The following is a 13232-nucleotide window of genomic DNA, read 5'->3' on the forward strand; positions in this document are numbered from 1 at the left end:
AGGTCAAAATGAAACCTTTCCCAGCTATTTCCCTCTGCTTTATCTTTTTATGCACCAGAACTCTGTGCCACAGATGGCCTGGGTGTGTGCCGAGCAATGCAGCCCCCACAAAGCCCTTGGTGTCCCCACAAGTTGCCATGCCTTGTTCCCAGGTGTGCCCAGCTCTGGCAGGAGAAAGAGCCTGCAGCGCCGTGCCCTGCCCAGCCGGGGCTCTCTGGCACAGAGCAGCAGCAGCGCCAGCACCTTTCAATCTGCTCCTTCCTTATCTTCTCCTGGGACACAGAAGCCTCTGGAAATCAGCACCACCAGGCGTGTTCCCAGCTTGAAGCAGCTTCTGCTGGTGGGCAGACACTGCCAGTTTGACTGCTTCCAAAGGGGAATAAAGTCAGAGATGTACATCCTCAGGAGCCCTGGGCATATCCAATAATTGTGCAGATATGTGGGAGATTTGTTAGGAATTGTTTCAGCTGTTATGCCAACAGTGCCTTCTCTCCTGGTTCTGTGTGTTATAGATGAGTCATGTAACAGTTGGCTCTCACAGTTAAGAGGTAGATGTTATGTGGATGTAAAAATGTATAGTGATGTTATTGTAATATATCCTTCCATAGTCCTATTTCCCCTCCCCCTTGCAATGGCCTTGGTAGGCAGGGCTTTTGGGGAAGCTCCGGCGGCAGAGCTCGGAGGCAACCGCGGCACAGAGGAAGACCGGCCCCACTGCCACCAGATCTTCAGAGGAAAACTATACCCTTCTAAAGATCACCACTGCAGCTGCAATTCATCAGCCACTGCAAGAGGAGCAGCTATCATTTCCACCAGACTACTACCAACACCCCGACTCCTCAGGTTGTGGACATTATCACTAGTTTTTGTTTGTACCAATTGCATTTGCCTTTTTGTTATCTAGTTTTCTCCTAGTAAAGAATTGTTACTCCCATTCCCATATCTTTGCCTGAGAGCCTTTTAATTTAAAGATCCTGGTAATTCGGAGGGACGGGGGTTTGCCTTCTCCTTGCACAGGAGGCTTTGCCCTCCTTCACAGACTCCTGTCTTGTCAAACCAAGACAGATTTTGGCGCCCAATGTGCGGCCCGAGGGCATTGAGAGGGAAAAAGTATTAACAGTTCTTAAGTAATTTGGTTTTGTTTTTTGTTGTTGTTGTGTGTAGAAACATCTTAAGCATCACCATGTGGTCTAGTTTACCTTGGTTTGGGTGGCATGTGATCTTAGCTATACTTTTCCATTTGCAGACCCTTATCTAAAAATGGGTCCTATAACTAAGGCTACGGTGTCTGTTATCAAGTGTGGCTTCTGGGTTAATTGGGTGAGGAATTCATGGATCTTTAATTTCCTCTGGAAGGCAGGTACATGGATTCATAGCTATCACACACTAACTGTATGTTTTTGGGGTTACTTTAATAACGGTACATACTGCGAGGAAATAGCACCTGGGGAAACTTTCTCCCAACCTTTTAACCATCTTTTTGGGTCTGCTCCACCAGTTCTCAAAGGGTTAAGATCCTTTCTAAGTGCTAATGATATCATACAATGGGTGGTGTTGCTGATAGTCCTGTTATATTTAGCACTCAGAGATAAGGGAAGATTAACCTGGATAACTACCCTCACACCTACACCAGAGACTCGAGATGCTGCTGCTCCAGAGCCTGACCCTGCCCCACAGCCCATCTCAGAAATGAACTGCCCAGATTGGGTGAGGGTTCTGGTTAAGGAGATACGAGAGATGCTGAAGGAGTGCATTTCCCCAGCTGGTGAGAAACCGGCCCTTTGCCTTGAGGAGGGACAGTCTAATAGTACAGCTGTGGAACCCACAGATGTTACAACTGTCCAGGTTCCAGCTGAACCACAAAGGCAGTCACGGTCAGCAGCAGTGGCCCCGGTAGAAACAAGGAAGTCTAAGGTGAAAGCAGAGCACCCTGCAGATAGGGACAGGAATGGAGGAACCTCACAACCCACAGGGGAGCCAGAGATTGCTATCATCACTGAGTCCCTGACGTACGAAAGTCTTCGTAATCTGCATAAAGACATTGTGTGACGAGGGCGTGAGGCTTATGCTACTTGGTTACTCCGGGTTTGGGATCTTATGGGTACAGGCGTGCAGCTGGACGGTGGTGAGGCAACAACTTGGGACCCTTGACCCAGGACTCGGGTATAAATCAGGTTTTTGTAAGGGAGCCAGGGTCCCTTTCTCTCTGGGAGCGGCTCTTAATGAGTGTCAGGGAGAGGTTTGTCCACAGAGAGAGAATGCAGGAGCACCATCATAGAATGCGCTGGAAGACCCTCAAGGAAGGGATCCAACAGCTGAGGGAAGTGGCAGTATTGGAGGTACTCTTTGGGAGGGATGGACGACACAATAATGACCCCAACAAGGTCAGGTGTACAGGACAAATGCTGTGGAGTCTAGCAAATCTTGGGCCATCTCAATACACCACCTTCATTGCAACAATCAATGCTGACGCCCACCAGGAGACAGTGGGTTCTGTTGCCAACAAAATTAGGAATTATGAGAGTATGATTAATGGCCCAATGCAGGCTCATATCTCAGCTGTGATTAAGGAGTTTAAAGAGGAGATGAGGGAGGAGATAAGGAAGGTTAATGCAGCACCCGTGAGAGTCACAGGCCCCAGAATCAGCGCCCAACAATCCCCAGCTAGAGAGAGAGGGTACACCCCAAGGGCTAATCTGTGGTTCTTCCTGCGTGACCATGGGGAAGACATGGGGAGGTGGGATGGGAAACCCACTTCTGTCCTGGCAGCACGGGTCCGTCAGCTCAAGGAGGGAAACTCTAACCGGGGGAGTTCCACCAAAGTGAAGGTAGCCTCAACCTCCCGTGACCAAGCTTGTGGGTACGATCTGTCAGACCCCCTTGAAGGGACCTCTAGTATGTATGCCCAGGAAAGGAATGATAATCAGTGTTAGAGGGGCCCTGTCTCTAGCCAGGGAGAGGCACGGGAAAACCGGATCTTCTGGACAGTGTGGATCCGATGGCCTGGCACATCAGAGCCACAAAAATATGATGCTTTAGTTGATACTGGTGCACAGTGTACTCTGATACCATCGGGACATGTGGGGGCAGAGCCTGTTTCCATTGCTGGTGTGACAGGGGGATCACAACAATTGACTCTGGTGGAAGCCGAGGTGAGCCTGACTGGGAAGGAGTGGAAGAAACATCCTATAGTGACTGGCCAGATGCTCCGTGTATCCTAGGCATAGACTTCCTCCGGAATGGCTATTACAGAGACCCAAAGAGAATCAGGTGGGCTTTTGGAATAGCCACTGTAGAGGCAGAAGACATTAAGCAATTGAACGCCTTGCCTGGACTGTCAGAAAACCCCTCTGCAGTAGGACTCCTAAGGGTGGAAGGACAACGCGTGCCAATTGCGACCTCGACAGTGCACCGCCGGCAGTATCGGACGGATTGAGATGCCGTGATCCCCATCCACAAAATGATTCGGGAGCTGGAGAGCCAAGGGGTGGTCAGCAAAACCCACTCACCCTTCAACAGCCCCATCTGGCCTGTGTGCAAATCTGACAAAGAATGGAGATTGACTGTGGACTATCGTGGCTTAAATGAAGTGACTCCACCGCTGAGCGCTGCTGTACCGGATATGCTGGAACTCCAGTACGAGCTGGAGTCCAAGGCAGCAAAGTGGTATGCCACCATTGATATTGCTAATGCGTTTTTCTCCATTCCTCTGGCAGCAGAATGCAGGCCTCAGTTCGCTTTCACCTGAAGGGGCGTGCAGTACACCTGGAACCGACTGCCCGAGGGTTGGAAACACAGCCCCACCATCTGCCATGGGCTGATCCAGACTGCACTAGAAAAGGGTGAGGCTCCAGAACACCTGCAATACATTGATGACATCATTGTGTGGGGGAGCACAGTGGCAGAAGTGTTTGAGAGAGGTGAGAGGATCATCCAGATACTACTAGAAGCTGGCTTCGCCATCAAAAAGGGCAAAGTCAACGGGACCTGCCCGAGAGATTCAGTTCCTGGGAGTGAAATGGCAAGACAGACGGCGCCGGATTCCCACTGAGGTCATCAGCAAGATCACAGCTATGTCCCCACCAACCAGCAAAAAGGAAACACAAGCTTTCCTAGGTGCCATAGGTTTCTGGAGAATGCACATTCCCGAGTATAGCCAGATTGTGAGCCCTCTTTATCTGGTTACCCGAAAGAAGAATGATTTCCACTGGGGCCCTGAGCACCAACAAGCCTTCACCCAGATCAAGCAGGAGATCGCTCATGCTGTAGCCCTTGGCCCAGTCAGGACGGGACCAGAGGTCAAGAATGTGCTCTACTCTGCAGCCGGGAACCATGGGTTGTCCTGGAGCCTTTGGCAGAAAGTGCCTGGGGAGACTCGAGGCCGACCACTGGGATTCTGGAGCCGAAGTTACAGAGGGTCTGACGCCAACTACACTCCCACAGAGAAGGAAATCTTGGCTGCCTTTGAAGGAGTTCAAGCTGCCTCGGAGGTAATTGGCACAGAAACACAACTCCTCCTGGCACCCCGACTACTGGTGCTGGGGTGGATGTTTAAAGGAAAGGTTCCTACTACCCACCATGCCACTGACGCCACATGGAGCAAATGGATTGCCCTCATCACTCAACGCGCCCGTATTGGAAACCTGAATCGCCCTGGGATTTTGGAGATAATTATGAACTGGCCAGAAGGTGAAAAATTTGGTCTCACTGAGGATGAGGAGCAGGTACAAGTGACAAGGGCTGAAGAAGCTCCACCATACAACCAACTACCAGCAGAGGAGACCTGCTACGCTCTTTTCACTGACAGTTCCTGTTGCATTGTAGGGATGAACCGGAAGTGGAAAGTAGCCGTATGGATCCCCACATGCCAAGTTGCACAAGCTACCAAAGGAGAAGGTGGATCAAGCCAACTCGCTGAGCTCAGGGCCGTTCAGCTGGCTCTGGACATTGCTGAAAGGGAGAAGTGGCCAAAGCTCTACCTTTATACTGATTCGTGGATGGTAGCCAGTGCTCTGTGGGGCTGGCTGGGAAGGTGGAGGAAGGCCAACTGGCAACGTAGAGGAAAGCCAATCTGGGCTGCTGATATATGGAAAGACATTGCCTCTCGGGTGGAAAAGCTGATGGTGAAAGTCCGTCATGTAGATGCCCATGTCCCCAAAAGTCGGGCTAATGAGGAGCACCGAAACAATGAGCAGGTAGATCAGGCAGCAAAAATAGAGGTGTCAAAGATAGACTCAGATTGGCACCATAAGGGGGAGTTGTTCCTGGCTCGATGGGCTCATGATGCCTCAGGTCATCAGGGCAGAGATGCCACCTACAAGTGGGCACGAGACCGAGGGGTGGATCTAACCATGGACAGTGTTTCCCAGGTTATCCATGACTGTGAGACGTGTGCTGCTATCAAACAGGCCAAGAGAGTGAAGCCCCTATGGTATAGTGGGCGGTGGTCCAAGTACAAGTATGGGGAGGCCTGGCAGATTGACTATATCACACTGCCCCAGACACGCCAAGGCAAGCGCTACGTGCTGACCATGGTGGAAGCCACCACTGGATGGCTGGAGACTTTCCCTGTACCTCATGCCACTGCCCGGAACACCATCTTAGGCTTGGAAAAGCAAGTCCTGTGGAGACACGGCACCCCTGAGATAATTGAGTCTGACAACGACACCCATTTCAAGAACAGCCTTATCAACACCTGAGCCAGAGAACATGGTCTCGAATGGATATATCATATTCCCTATCATGCTCCAGCTGCCGGCAAGGTTGAACGGTGCAACAGACTCCTTAAGACTACCCTAAAGGCACTTGTTGGGGGAACATTTAGAAACTGGGAAATTAACCTGGCAAAAGCAACCTGGATGGTCAACACCCGAGGGTCTGTCAGTCGAGCTGGCCCTGGCCAGTCAGAACCCTTACACACAGTAGATGGAGATAAGGTCCCTGTAGTACATATGAAAGGTATTTTAGGGAAAACTGTTTGGATTAATCCCACCTCAGGCAAAGACCAATCCATTCATGGGATTGTCTTTGCTCAAGGACCTGGTTACACTTGGTGGGTAATGCAGAAAGATGGGGAGACCCGCTGTGTACCACAGGGAAACTTGGTCTTAAGTGAGAACTGGGTGTAAGATTTCATGGTGTGCAGATGGAAATAGAATAAGGGGTGGATAATGTCCTGGGTTGTAAGATAAGCTTGTATTCTATTTGCCATCTGTTGAAGGCAAACCTGTTGGGCAGGTTTGTTATCTTTTCCAAGAACCGGTTTTGCTCCTAAGAGGTAATGGTTTGTTAGTGGGCCATTGACTGATTCAATGCAGGGCTGGTAACGTAACACAATCCTATTGTGAGATGTTCCACCCAGAGGGGGAAGCCAAGCACTCTTTTATTGGATATAAGGGGGTACCTTTTTGGGGACAGAGCAGCTCTTTACTTTGGGGGATTGCCAGAGAAGCAGCTCTCTTCGGCGGCACTCGCAGCGAAGCAGCCGGAGCGCGCTGAGGCGACGGCGGCAGAGCTCGGAGGCAACCCCGGCGCAGAGGAAGACCGGCCCCACTGCCACCAGATCTTCAGAGGAAAACTATATCCTTCTAAAGATCACCACTGCAGCTGCAATTCATCAACCACTGCAAGGGGAGCAATCGACCCAGCAGGACTGCTACTGGCACCCCGAATCCTCAGGTTCTGGACTTTTTCACTGGTTTTGTTTGTACCGATTGCATTTGCCTTTTTAAATTGTTGTCTAGTTTTCTCCTAGTAAAGAATTGTTACTCCCATTCCCATATCTTTGCCTGAGAGCCTTTTGATTTAAAACTCCTAGTAATTCGGAGGGAGGGGGTTTACCTTCTCCATTGCACAGGAGGCTTTAGCCCTCCTTCGCAGATTCCTGTCTTGTCGAACCTAGACACTACTTCTGCAGTTTGTGTTAGTGTAAAATTGTATCAACAATCCTGTACGCTTTGGTGCGTACAAACCTTTTTGTGCTTAAAGAGATCTTTTCACTTTTTCTGCATGCTACCACAATTATTTCAGGACACAACCACTCAGCTGATTTCTGGCTCTGGGGTTGTGGTAGGATGCAGGAAAGTATTACCAATTTTATCATGGATTAGGTGGTCTTCATGTCCCTCGGAGTTCTTCTGTAAAAGTAAACACAACAGACTCCTGCCAGCGAGAAGCAGAAAAGGTAAGAATGATGGAATTATCCAGCATGTATTTATCCAATGGTCTTCCCCTAGAGTACCAGAGGCTTTCCATGCACATTCATTCCAAGGGGGTTTTAGCACAAGTGGTACCAGACCTGTAGTAAAACAACAGTGTCCTGCCTTTTGCACTAAGAGATCATTTGCAATTTCTGAAGACACTGTGGGTGCTTTTTCACCTAGGCAATGTGCAGTCTGTAGGAAATTCGAATCTCACCCCTTGCTCTCCAGACCATGCTCAGTCTTTTGGACTGGCAGGTTAGGTGCGGCTGGCAAGAAACGTCCTTCCCCTGTTACAGACTACACAGAACCTGGACCCTTCTGTCTGGACAGAAATCCTATCCGTGACGCCAATTTTAATGTCACGATCCGCTTATAGCGGAGTTTCGTGATGGTTCGTTAGCCGATCCCAAAGTGCAAAAGACAAACAGCAGAGGACTTTCAGTTTAATCACAACAAATGCACCTCTATTAGGGGCCAAAAACAATAAATGCGATAGTGGGGTCAGAAAAGAAATAAAAAAGGATAGAGAGAGAGAGAGAGAGAGAAGGGGGGATGGGAATAGCTACCAACACAGGCGGAGTCCTCACTGGTCCGGACGATGGGGATCCGTCTTGTGTTGGGGAGAGTCTCCAAAGTCCTACCTACCCAGGGGTCTAGTTATAGACCACAGAGGGAAAAGGGGGGAACAGGCAGAACAATGAGAGTCTATTGAAATTGCTATGGGGGGAACAGGTGTATCTACAGAAAATCATCCAGGCTGAACAAACACAATGAAGAATAAGTCCATTGAAGTTACTGGAGAAGAACAGGTCAGGTCATCCTCTCCCCTCCCCCCCTCCCCCCACTGTTTGTGGTAGGGGTCTCAGTCTCAGTCCTTGGGGAGAGGGTTCTAATCTCTGTCTGTCACGGTGGTAGCGAGGCAGATGAGGGGTCTTCAGTGAGAGACCACCAGAGTCACCCCAACAGTTCATTCAGCTTAAAGGTGGAGAGTGAAGCAGGAATTGCAGCAGGCCGCTCCGTGCTGTGTCTGCGCTGGGTCTTCACCAAGTCCTTGCCAACTCCTTGCCAAGTTCTTGCCGGGCCTCGTTGGGAACAGCAACGTAATGGTGCAGCGGCTGCACCTGCACTGTTGCCTTCTCCAAGCCGGAACTGCAGAGGGGAAGGGAGTTCTTGCTCGTGGCAATCGGCAGGCAAATGAGTGAGGGTCTTCAGACGGCCTCTTACAATGGTCCACTGGCCCCACTTGGCGCATCTGTGGCACTTCTAGATGCAGACAGAACCAAAGCAGAAGTGGTGCAGCCATGGACATCTCTGTGATGTCACTTCGATCCTATGAGCTCACACAGCTTTTTGTGATGTCACAATGACATCACTATGATGTCACAGAGCTGCCTGCGATGTCGCATGGACATCCCTATGCTGTCATACTGACTTCTCTGTGATTTGACACAGTTGTCTGTGATGTCACACTGACCTCTTGGTGACGTCACACAGCTCTCTGTGATGTGACATGGACATCACTGGGATGTCACACAACCTCCTGTTATGTCACACAGACATCTCTGTGATGTCACACAGCTCTCAGTGATGTCATATACACATTTCTGTGATGTCAGGATGAGATATCTGTGATGTCACACAGCTCTCTGTGATGTCACACTGACATTTCTGTGATGTCACAATGACATCAATGTAATGTCACACAGACATATCTGTGATGACACAATGACATCACTATGATGTCACACAGCTTTCTGTGATGTCACACAGACATCTCTGGAATGTCACAGGGACATATCTGTGATGTCACACAGCTGTCTGTGATGTCACATAGCTTTGTGATGTCACACAACCTCCTATGATGTCACACTGACATCTCTGTGATGTCACATAGCTGTCTGTTATATAACACTGATATCGCTGTGACTTCACACAGATCTCTGTGATGTCACAAAGACATCTCTGTGATATCACATGGACATTTCTGTGACATCACACAACCTCCTGTGATGACAGAGGGAGACCTCTGTGATAACCTACATCTCTCTGTGATGTCACACAGATATATCTGTGATTTCACACAGCTCTCTGTGATGTCACAATGACATCACTCTGATGTCACAGCTCTCTGTGATGTCACATGAACATCTCTGAGATGTTACACAGTTGTCTGTGATGTCACACAGACATCTCTGTGATGTCACATGGACATCTCTGTGACGTCACAAAGATCTCTGTGATGTCACACTGACCTCTCTGCAATGACACACAGCTCTCTGTGATGTCAGAGCGACATCTCTGTGATTTCATACTGGCCCTATGTGGTCACACAGCATTTTTTTAGTCACACTGACATCTCTGTGACGTCACACAGCTCTCTCTGATGTCACAATGGCATCTCTGTGATGTCACACAGACATCTCTGTGATGTGACACTGATATCACTGTGACGTCACACAGCTCCCTGTCATGTCACACAGACATCTCTGGGATGTCACACAGCTCGCTGTGATGTCACAATGACATTACTTTGATGTCACACAGCTGTCTGTGATTTCACAGGGACACGTCTGTGATGTCGCACAGCTCTCTTTGGTGTTACACAGACATCTCTGGGATTTTACAATGACATCACTGTGATGTCACACAGCTGTCTGTGATGTCAGAGCAACATCTCTTTGATGTTACACTGACATCACTGTGATGTCACATAGCTCTCTGTGATGTCACAATAACATCACTGTGATGTCACACAGCTCTCTGTGATGTCACACTGATTCTCTCCCTGATGTCACACAGACATCTCTGCGATGTCACGTTGACATCTCTGTTATGTAACTTTGACCCTATGAGGTCACACAGCTTTTTGTGGTGTCAGACAGACATTTCTGTGATGTCACACAGACATCACTGTGATGTCACACAGCTCTCTGTGATGTCACACTGACATCACTGTGGTGTCACACAGCTTTTTGTGATGTCACACTGACATTTCTGTGATGTCACACAGCTCTCTGTGATGTCACATGGATATCCCTGTGACATCACACAGACATCTCTGTGATGTCACTTTGACCCTATGAGGTCACACAGCTTTTTGTGATGTCACACAGACATCGCTGTGATGTTACAGAGCTCTCTGTGATGTCACAAGGACATCTCTGGGCTGTCACAATGGCATCACTGTGATGTCACATTGCTGTCTGTGATGTCACACAGACAGCTCTCTGATGTCATGCTGACATCTCTGTGATGGCACACAGCTGTCTGTGATTTCACACTGACATCTCTGCAATTGCACAGAACTGTCCATTATGTCACATGGATATCTATGTGACATCACACAACCTCCTGTGATGTCGCACAGATGTGTGTGGGATGTCACAGAGCCCTCTCTGATGTCACACTGATATCTCTGTGATGTCACACAGACATCTCTGTGATCTCTCAGAGACATCTCTTTGATGTCACTTTGACCCCATGAGGTCACACTGCTTTTTGTGGTGTCACACGGACATCTCTGTGATATCACACAGACATCTCTGTGATGTCACACAGACATTTCTTTGATGTCACAATGACATCACTGTGATGTCACACAGCTCTCTGGGATGTCACAGACATCTCTGAGATGTCTCAATGATATCACTGAGATGTTACACAGACATCTCTTTGAGGTCACACTGACATCTCTGTGATGTCACACAGACATCTCTGTGATGTCACTTCGACCCTATGAGGTCACACAGCTTTTGTTTTGGGAACTCCAAATGTCTCTCGGACATTTTTAGAGGTTCCAGGTCTTGGTCAGAAGCATTCTAGACCCGGGCAGACAGCTGGAAACAGCTGTGATTTGAGTTTGAGCCATGGAATGAGTTACCAACTTTGGAGGTGGAACAAGCAGTCACAAAGGGTTAGATAGTATAGTAAAAGTAGTTACAAAGTAGAGGGGAAACTTTTTAGTATTGTACATGGGTGTTTTAGCACCTGTACAGGGGGGTTTTTACTTTGTACATGGGGGTCAGAAGTTCTAAGATGGAGGAAAGTGGGCTGATCCTGTTCTTCCTCCTTCTTCTTCCTTCCCTCCATGTTCTTGGTGATGTTGGCACTCACAGATTGGTTTAGAGTAGAAAAGCACTTGGTAATATAGGTAGTAGGTATTGGGGGAAAACTATAAACATGTTATATGTAATATATCTTATAAAAGATAGCAGCAGCCCTGGGCGGGGAGAGAGAAGAAGAAGACACTGGACAGTCAGGGTGTCAGGAGTGTGTGTGTCTCTGCTGGGCCGCTGATCAAACAGCCGCAGCCCGCGAACACAATCTGTTAGATAACTCACAATAAACTGCCTTGAGACCGAACAACAAGAGGCTGCGGAGTTTTTCTTTGGAAGCACGGCTTGGAGGAGAGACTTTACCACGACATGAGACCCCAAACCAAACCCGGGGTTCTCACAGCTTACATGACTTTTAAAATCCAGGCCAGACAGAATTTGTTTTCTGACTTCATCCCACCACTCAGTTAATATGAATTTAACACTACTTTAGGCACACTGTAGCATCTGTTCATACTTCAAAACAAGTACAGACAAAAAAAAATTAAACAATTCATTAATTCTGCTAATTCTATTCACTTTTCCAATACAAAGTCATTGTGTTATCATTTTTTCTCTTCTGTAATAAGATGACAGTTACCACTGACATTTTCAGTTAAATCGAGATGGAACACCTGAGCAGAGGCATCAATATCTTTATGCAATCAGATGTCAGAAAGACAAGAATCCATTTCTTTTATTAACTATAGTTCAAGGCAACTCACATCCTTTTCAGTCTGAAGAGAAAGAACAGTATTGAAAGATAGATGTCTTCCAAGATTTACCTTTATTCTCATATATTACACACGAAAAACTGGAACAGTTGCTTTTCCAAGTAACAATCAGAAATCCAGCATTCAGGTACTAGTTAAAGCATTTATTGCATCATGCAAGTACTTTAAGCAATGGCAGTTCAGCCATTTAAGCTGAAGAAAGGTTGTGTGCAAACCATTGTAAAGGAAAAGCACATTTTGGCTAGAGTAGTTTTTGATAATTAAAAAAAATAATCTATAAAATATGTTAATATACTAGGAGTAGCATCTTCAGAAAACACTTTTTAAAGCAGATTTAAATCCATCTCCCAACAAAAGGAAAAACTTACTAGTTGATTAAATACTCTGTCACCATCATCACCCAACAGACTACACTCTTCAGTTGTCCTTGGATCAAATCTTGGTCTCTCAGGTTCCGGCTTACTATAATTTCCTCGAGCAGAACACCACTCAGTAAGATAAAGGGTATCCATTTTACAGTCATTCTAATTAGCCATTAATTTCAGTTTTAAAAAAATAGTTATATCTAATCACAAAGTTAAAACTATATGATCTCTTATTTAACCTAGAACATTATTACCAGTCCAATATAAATTCCATGATTAAGGGCACCTAAAGTGCACCACTGCAAAAATCTGCTATAAGAACAAGGTAAGGAGGTTGCTTAACCCCACTAAGCCTGCAACTTGCTGCATTCAAACGAGATTAATAAATAACTTCTACACAATTCTCAATCCAGATCTTTCTCCAGAAGCGAAATGCCAAAGAGCAGTGATATAACTCTTGCATGTAACAACTAATTTTTGTGTACCAGTGAAAGAAACAGTAGAAGCCATCAGTGTCCCAAATGAGCTTTTCTACCACAGGGATCAGAGCTGAACACCATGATAAATGTGTAGTTAGGACTGCAAGCTACAGCTTTGGGGTTGGCCTTTTAAAAATAATTTTTAATACTCACAAGAATAATTACTTTCTGCTGTCAGGAAAACTACTCAAATATTGAGATCAATATACTCAAATATTTAATCAATTGAAAAGAACCTCCTATTTTTGGGTCAAGTTGTTAGTACTCCTTGACCTAAATATGTTAAATGCATCCATGTCTGAAGAATGCACTTAAAAATGTTAATAGCATATTGTATGCATATTGTATCTTATGTTTC

Source organism: Lonchura striata, chromosome Z, assembly GCF_046129695.1.
Source record: "Lonchura striata isolate bLonStr1 chromosome Z, bLonStr1.mat, whole genome shotgun sequence".
In the NCBI taxonomy this organism is placed as follows: domain Eukaryota; kingdom Metazoa; phylum Chordata; class Aves; order Passeriformes; family Estrildidae; genus Lonchura; species Lonchura striata.